Source organism: Rana temporaria, chromosome 4, assembly GCF_905171775.1.
Source record: "Rana temporaria chromosome 4, aRanTem1.1, whole genome shotgun sequence".
Classification (NCBI taxonomy): Eukaryota; Metazoa; Chordata; class Amphibia; order Anura; family Ranidae; genus Rana; species Rana temporaria.
Window position 1 is genome coordinate 251,104,528 of NC_053492.1, and position 12,620 is coordinate 251,117,147.

A 12,620-nucleotide genomic window follows, 5' to 3' on the forward strand; every position below is an offset into this window, starting at 1 on the left:
GGCTATATTCATTTTAGTGTGTTAATTCATTATTTTGGGAGATTACTTATGCTAGTCCAGCCCACAAAGTAAAATGCAATGACCTGATTGGAAGATATTGACTGGAATTGCATGCATCCGAAAGCAATGAATGGAAAAAAAATATTTTGGATTCACTCGTTATGTCATGGTTCAGGGATTCTGATGGATCCACCTGCAGCCAACCCAAACATAAGTAGGAATCATCTTATTTCACTTGTATACCTTACTGTATTTATTCCAATATGTTTCTATTTCATATGTAGTTCATTTTTTATAATAATGAAAAATGTTACTGCAAAAATAATTGGTTGATTATCAAAAGTCAAAGATCACCATGACACTCTCATCCTAAACATAAATATTAATTTGTTATGTTATTGAAGTTGAATTAATTTCCTTATTCCCAATTGACTTTGTTTGTTGGGTCGCGCACATCCTAATTAAATGAATAGTCTCTCAAGTTCAACCACGATACAAAAAGATTCTTAGGAGAATATTCACACTACGCTCACCAGAAAAAAAAATGGATCCAATTCAGATCATTCGTTATGTTGTTACATTATTTTGCAAACTATCACATCATGTCATACGAATGAAATGTGAATCAATTTGTTGTTGCAGTTAAAATTTATTTTAATTAGTTGAAATTTGTTACTATTGTAATTCGCACATTTAGTTATATCTGAATCTCTGAATAATGAAAATGTTGTCAGAATTTTAATTCGTAATGAAACAAATTGCGCATGTCTATTTTCAAGTCTGCTTTTGAATTGGATGAGAGAGGTCATTGATAAATATATTTCCTGGAGGGTGTATACTTTTCTGAAAAAAATGAAATGAGTGGCCTAATGTTGTGAAGCCTATAATATATGGGGGTCACTTATGAGTAGACACAAAGAATTGTAACTGAAATTCAAAAATCTAATATCATTTTATATGGTGTCCTAGACATGAGTGAAGAATATATGGGCATGGGTTGATTAGATGTGTGGACTATTATGATTACAGTTAGTTTGTCTTTTCTTTCATTTTTTGTGATTCCCATGTTTAGAGTCCAACCAACAAATGCTTTAAATTATGAAACAGTCATAGGCTGCCACTTAAATTTATCAGTATAAAAGAAATTCTGATTGCTGGCAATGAATTGTAAGGTTACACTGGTCCACAATTAAATTGAATAATTCTGAGAAAATATAGAAATGTAATACTTTGTAAGTCGGTAAATCTGTGTTAATTGATACGGGACATAAACACTCAAATCAGAACACCTCATCCCGTTTAATAGAAATCAATAACAAGAAAAGTACGGTGGGTAACTAGACCATGGGAATTCATTAATGTACTGATACACAAATATTACAATTTTAACATGTTTATTTAAAGAGTAAAAAACAAACAACAAGCATTTGTAAGAAACCATTCATGTTGGGTATATGACAATAGGCCATACGCATAAAATGGCTGCATCAAGACCACTCTACCAGTTTTTCTCAGATGAGCTTCTTCAGGAGTTTATGGTGTTACAGCAGGTTATGCTACAGATTGTAAAAAAGAAAAAAAAAATGGATGGACAGCAAGTTAGTTTGTATGAAGAAAATACATGATTCAAAATAATAAATCATATTATAAGTACAGGTTCAATAATCATAGATTTGGTATAGGTCAAAAATATTAATCAAGATTGTGGTTACAGTGCAAGCGAGGATAATATCTTACCATGGCAACCAAAGTCAACCCACAAAAAAGGAGGTCATGAAAAGTTAATCCAAGATGATCCCATATATAATTGCCCTCAGCCTGACCATCCAGAAAGTTTTGCCCATTCATTTGTAAATGGGTGGATGACAGGTGCTACTGAATTAGAGTGAAGACTACAAAGGAACTGAAAGTGCCCCTAATACACTAGTATGGTCTCACCAGACCAGTGTCACCTTACATCGGATATTGACGACCTGTACTGCGAGACCCAAATTCCAAAGTCTTGGACCTCCCATTAGTGTTGTAGAGACAAACGCTACATTTATTGCATGGGAAATAGCCCTTCATATCCTGAAAGAATGATGGGCGGCCAGGGGGGTCAACCACGTTGGGGGCAATACTATTTCTCAGCGTCGGTGCCCCTTTAAAAATGACTTTGGCACGTTCAGGTAAGTTGGGGCCCAAGACTTTATCGTTCTTAAGTATATCCCAATGTTTGTCAATAATAGTTTTGACATCCCTATGTTGATTGGAATAAGAGGTCATCATGGAAAATTTGTAGGACTGGTCTGGTTCACGTGGTGCTCTATCACTCAGCAGGGAATTTCGTTCAATTAGTGCCACTTTTTGTAACTCCAAGTCCACAGAAGATGCGTCATATCCCTTCTCAATAAACCTCTCCCTGAGCATGGAGGCCTGTGAGAAGTAGATATCATCGTCCGTGCAGTTCCTCCGTAAATGCAGAAACTGGCTGCGTGGAACCGAGTTTAACCATGACCTGTGATGGCAACTATCTGTGGGGATAAAGCTGTTCCTGTCAGTGGTTTTAAAGTGGGTTTTAAATTTGAACTGCCTTGATTCGAGTGCGATTTCTAGGTCTAAAAAGGTGATCTTAATAGAACTGCACTCATGAGTGAAGGAAATCCCTCGGTCATTAGTATCCAGAACGAGAAAATACTCCTCCAATGTTTCATGTGGACCATCCCATAGGAGGAGGACGTCATCTATATATCTTGCCCAAAGTATAAGAGATGGTGGTCTCTCATAATAGACGACGTCCTCCTCCCACTTGGCCATGAAGAGGTTGGCGAGGCTAGGGGCATACAGGTGTACAGGGACGCCACATCAGCGGTAGCAAGAAGGTAGTCACCTTCAACCTTAATACTCTCCAATAGTTTAATGGTGGAGGTGGTGTCCTTAAGGTATGAAGGAGTGGTTTTGACTAAAGGTTGTAAGTAGAAATCGATGTATCGACCGATCCTCGATGTGATCGAGTCGATTCCACTTACAATCGGTCTCCCTGGTGGATTCAATGGGTCTTTATGGATCTTTGGAAGATGATATATAGTTGGAATTCTGGGAGCGGTGGGTACCAGATAGGCCCTTTCTTTAGTATTCAAAATACAGGAATCAAAGCCTTTAGAAACTAATTTGACCAAATCTCGTTTATAGGAATTGGTAGGATTGTTGGGCAATACTTGATAAGTCTCAGAATCATCAAGAATCATCAAGGATGCGGTTCATCTCCATGACAAACTGAAAAACGGATGGTTCAGAATATCAGGACATTGAATTTCTGACAATGTAGTGTTTGTCAGAGGAGTACAGTTTGCTTCAAAAATTGCTACAAATTGCTTCAAAATTCTGGAAAAGCTTTTGCTCAGGTTTAGGTGTAACAATTGATCTGTCCTCTGGTTTTAATCCTCAGTCTAATAGTCAGACAGAGAGGACCAATCAAACTTTGGAGTAGTACATTTGATGTACTACTTAATTTTCCAGTTATTTTCAGTATAACTGGGTGGACTATCTTCCAATGACATAATTTTCTTATAACAATTCTAAACATAGCTCCACTTCTTAAAGTTCTTTTCTTCCTAAACATTTGGTATCCTCTTACTTTTATTCCTGATCTCCGATTCCTGCACTCCAATTTCTGCTCTTACCAACAGATTAAAACCATTACAAGTGATTCAGGAGGATTTCATTGAGACTTTGAAGGAGGTACAGGAATGTTACAAAGAGGCTGCTGAAATACATTACATATACCTTGCTACCTTTAATGTTTAGTTATCTACCAAAAATGTTAATGTACTTGTTTTATCTGCAAAGCTGGGTCAAAAGTTTGTGAAGTGTCAAACAATTTAATGGAAAGCTTTTCTCTGGGGGAATTTACCCACTACCTTCACCTGTTGAGGTGCAAAGTGAAACATTTGAGGGCAAGAAAATTCTTGATTTCATGGGATTTAAGAACTAATACCATTTTCTTGGTCAATGGGAAGGATATGGGCCAGAAGAAAATTCTTAGATTACCAAGAGAGGTCCACCAGAGCTTTCCTCATACACCTTGTCCTAAGGCATCCTTTTTTCTAAGGCTTTTCAGGCCACTCTGGTGATGTCACAGGTCCTTCTTCTTCCACAGTGGGTGATCCTTCCTCCTTGATCGAGCCCAGAAGTTCTGTGAGACCAAGTTGGCATGATGACTCACCCCCAGGGGGTGTGACAATGAGAGCAGAAGAAGCAGGATGAAGTGGAATTTCTGCAAAAGACAGCACTAGTCTGAAGATGAGAAGGAAAAGCTTCATTTTTTTTATTTTTAGTATTGCTAGGTTTTAGAATTTAAAAAAAATCGGTGAAACTTGAAGTTCGGCTTTAAGCATAAACAAGGTATGTCTAAAAATGTATGCATTATTTTAAGTGATTCATAAATGACTTACTTCATACTATTTTATGTTGTATTTCATTCTTTCCTAATTTGGAAGTATGTTATCAAACATAATTGTTGTTTAACTTCATCTTTAGGATAGACCTGCCTTAATTTGACAGACTTAAAAACAACTACAAACTACACATCATGTACATGTGGCTAACCAATAAATATAATGACTTCAAGAAAGGATCTAAGCACAGATGCATGAAACAACTCATGTTGTAGTATTAATTCTTCTGTCAACTGATCGGATTTTTTTATTTAGTATTTTTGGTACACAGGGATTGTTTGAAATAATTTGTCCCCAAGAGAGACTCTCAATCCCGTGTGATTCAGCAAAGCAAATCTAATTTTGTTTGTTTTATGCAAACTAGAAGGGTCTGTGGTTCATTCTGCTTTCACTGGAGGGGAAAGGCTCACTAATGGGACCTACAGAACTGCATGCATTACAAACATCATACCCTTGCATATATTACATTCAGCCCTGAGATGTTCTATTCTGTAAATGCACACTAATATATTTAGAGGAAATCCTTCTCACAGGTGAAGGAATTTCACTACATCATATCTACATTATGTTGTGATTAAAGTTAATGCTCCTGCGGCATTTTAATAACTGCAAAGCACGAATATTGATATACATGGAATTTATCTTTCAACACCTTCTAGCCTTCATGTGTAAAAATAAGCAATGCATACAAGACATCACGTCATTTTATAGTAAAGCTTTCTGCATGCTTTTTACTGTTAATTACAAAGAGAAGATAGATAGATTGCATGGCCTAAAAGGTTAAAGTTATTAAAAACATAACCGACAGGGGGTTTATAGCAGAACGCTAAACATTATTCCTTCCAATGTCTTCTGAAGGTGATTTGAAACACGGAACTTAAATGGTTTTAGCAAAGTTTTATTAAGTGGAGAGATGGGGGTGTATACTGCAGTATATGTTTATACTGTACATTTTATGGGTAAACGTAACTCTATGGTATTTAGTGTTATATTCACACTTAAAAGTAGAATCCAATGAACAAATTATACAGAACTAAAGAGGTAATTAGCTGTGTCTGGTTTTCTTATAATGAATATTTTAGAAAAAACAAAACTGCAAAACTGTATCAGGAGATTTACAGAAATGACAGCCTACCCATGACAAACTATTTTGTGACCATGATTAATCACTGCAAGCAATTAAATTTGACAAAAGTATGAAAATACTTGATACTTTTCAATAACTGGCATGTAAACAACTCAGGTGCATTGTCAGCTTACCATAAAAACAAAGCCTACAAAATCTTACACTACAATGGTATGAAATAATTTGGGTCCTGATTGTAGTTCTTTTTAATTCCAAAAAGTTAACATAACTTATCTGCTTATGAGATGGTAATCATCATATTCAGGTAAAGGGGTTCTGAACATTTTTTGAATAAAAAAACTTCAGTAAATTGCCTAATAAGTACCCATACATTTTCATAATTATCACCAACAGTCCTATTAGGTACCAGTAGTAATAATAAATTGAATACTACACTTTAAATAAAAAAAATGCTCTAATTATTTTCTTTTTTTGTACAATGTAAAATACAAGATTGCCTGTTATATGTTTTCCGTGTTAAAATTATGTAGACCAAGATTTTATATTTTACTGATTAAGTCTTTGATTCTTGAATTTAGCTTTTGCTTTCAAATACAGTAAATTACTTGAAGAAAACAGTTTTATGTTTTATTTTTGATTTACACAAAACTAAAAGACTAGTCAATTAAATATGTACACTATAATAATCCCACACTACTGGACACAACAGTTGGTTAACTGTATAAGTAAGAAAGATTACAATAAAAAAAGTCCTGAACGTCAACAAACGGAGACAATTCAGTGATAAGCTGCAGTTATTTACTGGCCTCTTCCTTGTCTGAATGAACAGAGTGGGTGATCGGTACCAATTCTTTCATAATTGAAGCATAGTAAACTGTTTGTGCTATGCTTCCATTTGTGAACGCACACGAATCTGTGGAGCAAGTAGGCTGTGCACTTTGCAACGTACAGTTGCACTCTACACTCTAGAATCTGTGGAGCAACTAGGCTGTGCACTTTACAGTTGCACTCTACAAGTGCAGTTGCTCCAGAACTGTTTTGCTTGCATGTGATTGGAAGTGAGCAATGCTTTCCCTCACTTACTAAGCTCTGGAGCAACTGCTCTTGCAGAGTGCACACTCTATTTAAACGTGAGACATCAGGGGTCTGTTGTATTTTACCAAAGCTCCCCAACAGGGCTGTAAAAATGATTCAAATTTGTATTTTTTTAAAAAAGAATATAAAATAAAACTGTAAAGAATAATAAAAAATAAAATTGTAAAAAATTATTAAAAATAAATAAATAAATAAACTGACACCATTCGCTGCTCTGCTGACACTATCCACTGCCCTACTGACACTATCCACTAACCCCCCCCCCCCGGAAAAAAAAGGGGATGCAGCAGCCATAAAAGCACAGCTGCAGGTCCTAATTTGACAGATGTGCAGTTGTGGGTGAGTGCCCCTGAATGAACACTGTCTGTGTTTGGAGCCATACACAAGCATGCACATGCCTATGCCACAAAGAAAAAAAAATATGGTTCACACTGTACAGGCTACAGCACCCATGTGAATGAGCCCCAAGACCTTATTCACATACATAGCCTTATTTATTAACTCAATACAGTTTTATCTTTTAGATTAAGCAGAAATGTCAAAGTTATGTAAGTTATGTTGTGTTCACTCCACTATTATTGATTCTATCGTTTTTCTTTTCTGAAAAGGAAATGATGGCACTGAAAATAGTCAGAAAATTCACATACAAAAAGAGCAGCTAAACACAATGGGATTTAAAAATGCACATAAAAGATGCAGGTAAACTCAAGTGCTTCTATATGAGTTTGTATCTGCATTTTATATTCAAGTGTGAACCAGCCCTTAGCCAACACCCAAATTCCTTACTACAGCAGTAGCATCATAGAATAAAAACGTAATTACACATTCAAAATAAATAAGAACCTTAAAATATGACTGAAATAAATTTTACATCCCAAAAGTTACTTCTGACTTCAAAAAAATTGAGGTAGTAAAGATGTTAATTGCCCATATACAGTAGATAGCAATCATAATTAAATTACAATTACAGTTACCTAAATGCTCTAATTTCTTCCCATACAGTTTGACAGTAATATATCTAAAAAATAGTCACTATGGGCCAGATTCTCCAAGATCCTGCGTTGGCGTAGTGTAAGCCATTTACACTACGCCACCGCAACTTACTGGAGCAAGTGCCGTATTCTCCAAGCACTTGCTCCGTAATTTGCGGCGGCGTAGTGTAAATGGCCCGGTGTATGGCCGCGTAATTCAAAGGGGGCGGCTTGTATTCAAATTAAGCGCGCCCCCGTGCCGATTGAACTGTGCATGCGCCGAGCTGAAAAATAGCCCATTGCGCATGCTCCAGATCACGACGGAAAACGTCAATGACGCCGACGTGAGCGGCATTGACGTAAAGTCGTATTCAAGAACGACTTAGGAAAACGACGTAACCGACGGAAAAAGCCAACGCGGACCCGACACCATACTTAACATGGCATACAGCGGACTGGCGTAAGGTTACCCCTCATATAGCAGGGGTAACCTTACGCTTACGGAAACGACGTACGCGACGACTACGCGGCGCAAATTCGTTCGGGAATCGGCATATCAGGCTCATTTGCATAGTCAAATGAGACCTGAACGTAAACGCCACCTAGCGGTCAGCGTTGTATTGCATTTAGGTTCCGACGGTGTAAGTGACTTACACCAGTCGGATCCTAGCCTAATTCCGGCGTATCTTGTTTTGTGAATACAAAACAATGATACGCCGGCAGGAATTTCGAATTACGCCGGTGTATCAGTAGATACACCGGCGTAACTCTTTTGAGAATCTGGACCTCTGACTGTTATTCAAACAAACTTTCCCACCAAACTTTAGGATTTCATGGATTCAATATATGTAACACTTTATCTTGGTCCTGATTGCTTAATTTCTCAAACTCTTAAACATTTATAATTTCACCCCTCCTTCCTACTCTTAGGTGTAGAAACACCTCTTTACCTTGTACCCATTTTAAGACATACACAAAATAACCTTGCTTTAATATCTCAATGATTAAATTGTAAAATGTGTGCATCCATTAAGCATAACCCAACGCTGATGTATTATTATTCTGTCCTGATTCTTATCCCTTGACACAATAACATTTTTGTGTAAAGAAGAGACAAGGTTTGCCTGTAATGTCTCTCTGCAGAGGTCTTGGCTCTGGGATCCAGGCTTTGGTGTACTAATGCAAATGTGGCACGACAAGTTAATGGCAGAGTCTTCTACAGGTCCAGGTATGAGGTTCCTCTAAGTAGGAACCCATAAAAACCTGAAGGTTGGCACAACATTACCAGCCGTGATGGGTGAAGGTTGGATCTACTAATTTTAGTAGTTTTCCTTCGGCAGGAATAAAGGTAAGAGAAGATAATAAAAAAATGTTATCTTCTGTGAGTAGGATGTATTACCTGGTTTTCACCACTAGAGGGAGTAAGTTACATACCTGGTGTATTCTTACAAAGCCATCCAGGAAACACGCTCAGTGAAGTTGGTCAGTTTAAACACCACTCACCTTCTCCACTGCAGGCTCTGCCACAAAACACATACAGGGATCCCCCAAAGCCCCCCAGTGGTCTGCTCTCCTTCCTCTTTTGCCATAGGGCGCCGCCATGATGCCGAGAGCACGCTTGTGACTGTCCATAGGCAGGTGGAGAGGGGGATGGCCATGGTTTCTCGTGCCTGTGCGCATGCATGGTACACCTGTGTGCAGGCGCCAAGAGGTTTATTTAAAAGCCCAGCATGCGGGGGAACTCCACGCCAAATTTTAAATAAAAAACGGCATGGGTTCCCCCCAGTGGCATACCAGGCCCTGGGTCCTGGAGCATGATGGGACTGTGACGCCATAAGATGCCTATATAAATCGGTGCGAGCCGCGCACTCGGCATTACAGCGGGAGGAAGCGTTGAGTCAACATCTGAAGAAAAGAAGAAGGCGGAAGGCGGCAAAGAAGAGCGGGCTGAGCTGCCGCTAGTAAGAAAGCTACAAAGAAGATAGCGGCGGCCAGCCCCGAAGAAGGCACCGGAGAGCGAGCGGGAGAAAAAACGGAGAGTGAGCCGGAGAAGAACCGGAGAGCGGAGAAGACTGAAGAAGACCCCCCCCCCGGAGAGCGGAGAAGACCCCCGGAGAGCGGAGTAGACACCCGGAGAGCGGAGTAGACCCCCGGAGGTGGAGAAGACCCCCGGAGCTGACTAATAAATGATTTTAAAACCCTGTGTTGTGTGTTTATTTTATTGACACTTTGCCTCCAGGTGAATGGGTATGGGGTAGGATGCACCCCATACTCATTCACCTAGGGTGGGGGGCCGGTATCTGGGGGCCCCCTTATTAAAGGGGCCCCCAGATTCCGATAAGCCCCCCGCCCGCAGACCCCAACAACGAACGGCCAGGGTTGTTGGAAAGAGGCCCTGTCCTTATCAACATGAGGACAGGGTACTTTGGAGTGGGGGGCCGCAGGGCGCCCCCCTGCCCCAGAGCACCAACCCCCCCATGTTGAGGGCATTCAACCTGGTATGGCTCAGGAGGGGGTAGGGCGCTCGCTCGTCCCCACTCCTTTGCTGACCGGCCGGGCAGCGTGCTTGGATACGGGTCTGGTATGGATTGTGGAGGAACCCCCATGCCATTTTTTCAGCATAGGGGGTTCTCCTTACAATCCATACCAGACCTAATGGCCTAGTATGCCCCTGGGGGGGAACCCATGTCGTTTTTTTATTTAAAATTTGGCGTGGAGTTCCCCCTCATGATTCATACCAAACGGCACAGCTAGAATTAGCGGGAATCCAAGTCGGATTCCTGTCGCTTTTATGACGGCTTTTTCCTATCGCGGCGAGCCAGCTCGGCGCTGGCTCCCACGATGGGGCTCGTAGGTGGTCAATCTCGCCGAGAAAGGGAGCAAGATTGACACAATATCGTGGTCACCTACTGTACGTCCTCCAGAAGAGGTACGAGGGCTAGTAAAAGAGGCACTAGGAAATCCCTGCTTATGGCTAAGGATTCTGAGCATGCCTGCAGTCTACCATCCCCTCTGTCAGTCTGGTAGTAGCCTCACAGGGTAATCATGTGCCCCTGTCTGGTTTTGCAGCTTCTCCTATGGCAGCTCCTGCATACATCACTGAGGATGCTTTGAAGGTTGCTTTGGATGGCTTAGAAGGAAGGGTTGCTACTATAATCACAACCTCCTTAAAAGGTGGCAGGAAATGGGGTAGATTCCCTTCATCTGCTTTGGCTCTCTCATCAGATGAGCATTCTGAGGGTGAAAAATCCCTTTCTGGAGATAAGGATCAGGTGCAGTCTCAGGAGGATGAGAAGATTCCTTCTACCTCTCATTCGCTAAAGATTCAGGTGCAATATTAGATGGTGCGTGCCTCTGTTTCCTGTTTGGGATCTCGGAAATCCCCACAGGCTGCATGCTCCTTTCCAGTTCATCCCTTGCTGGATAAACTGATGTATGATGACTGGGTTCACCCAGATAAACAGTTTCTCCTCCTAAGCACCCTGTATCCTATGGAGGAAGGTTTCACTAAGAAATGGGGGGTACCTGCTATAGATGCAGCTATTTCTTGTGCAAACAAAAGCCGGGCCTGTCCTATAGACAATGCTCAGGACTTTAAAGATCCAACTGATAAAAAGTTGGAATCTTTATTGAAAGCCTCCTCCTCTATGGCCGGTGCTGTAGTACAACCTGCAGTTGCAGCGATTGGCATATGTCAGTTCCTCAAGGAACACATGAAGAAGATGGTTGACCTCCTCCCTACAGAGGAGATTGAGGTTTATGAGGACCTTCCTAAGGCCCTATGTTTTACAATTGATGCGATTATGGACTCTGTTCAGCAAGCATCCCGCTTGAATCTCCTGCTGGTTCACATGCGCATGTCCCTTTGGTTGAAACATTGGGAAGCTGAGATTTCTTGCAAAAGATACTTGGCGGCATTCCCCTTTGATGGAGGATGGCTGTTTGGGGATGATTTGGATAAATACATCAAAAAGATTACCGGAGGCAAGTCTACTCTGTTGTCGGTTAAAAAGAGTAAACATCCCTCATTTAAGCGTTCTCGCTTATTGCGATTTTTTTTACCAAAAATATGTAAAAGAATACGTATCGTAGTTATACTGAATACGTATCGTAGTTATACTGAGCAAAAAAAAATTTTTTATATATTTTTGGGGGATATTTATTTTAGCAAAAAGTTAAAAATATTGCTTTTTTTTTCAAAATTGATGCTCTATTTTTGTTTATAGCGGAAAAAATAAAAACTGTAGAGGTGATTAAATACCACCAAAAGAAAGCTCTATTTCTGGGAAAAAAAGGAAGTAAATTTTGTTTGGGAGCTACATCGCACGACTGCGCAATTGTCAGTTAAATCGACGCAGTGCCGAATCTCAAAAAATGCTCTGGTCTTTGGCTAGCGAAATGGTTCGGGGCTGAAGTGGTTAAAGAAGTTTTTTTCCCTCTAATATATGTATATAACATTTCCCTAACCATAAGCTCTATTATTTAAACCAAACCATTTATTTCCCCTTTTTGCCTGGGAACAAAATATATCTTTAACAACAACATATCCTAACATGGGTGTCCCTCCTTAAGGCAATTACAGAACACATAAAAAAAAAAAAATGCTTCAGTCCTTTTTTCCTTATTAAGATTAAGAGATGCTGCCTTGCTCTAAAAAGATTTCCTGCCTCCCTTTAGGAAAGGGAGGTCCAGGTATCTGGTACTGGCTACCTCCTCTTGTACTTTTACATAACCCAAATCCTCTACGGTTTAGGGTTCAGGATGTGTCACTTTATCAAGGAACATAGAACACTCAAGGTGTGGCCCTGACTGTTCTATGATACCCCGGAGCGCTGACATTTGGGACGACACTCTACTAAGTAGGATAAAACTATTATCTTAAACAGCTTCTAGCATTCTAAGTTAAAAATGGGAAATATGCAGTATTCCTTACTCAAAGACATCTAAATTTAATAAGGGGGTTTACATAAATCCCTATAATGAGTGTAGTAGCATGGAGTAAATTTGTAAATGCAATAGGGTTGAGTATAT

The 12,620-nt window shown here is 39.9% G+C and overlaps 1 long non-coding RNA gene across 1 annotated transcript in view; it reads right to left on the reverse strand.

The window, feature by feature from the left end:
• Nucleotides 1-1,381: 1,381 nt before the first annotated feature.
• The window catches only part of LOC120935374, a 60,218-nt gene continuing 48,979 nt past the window's right edge, over nucleotides 1,382-12,620 (reverse strand). The window contains exons 2-3 of the long non-coding RNA XR_005748439.1: nucleotides 4,030-4,255; nucleotides 1,382-1,556 (exon numbers count right to left, since the gene is read on the reverse strand). This is a non-coding gene — a long non-coding RNA (uncharacterized LOC120935374). The remainder of the gene's footprint in view (nucleotides 1,557-4,029; nucleotides 4,256-12,620) is intronic.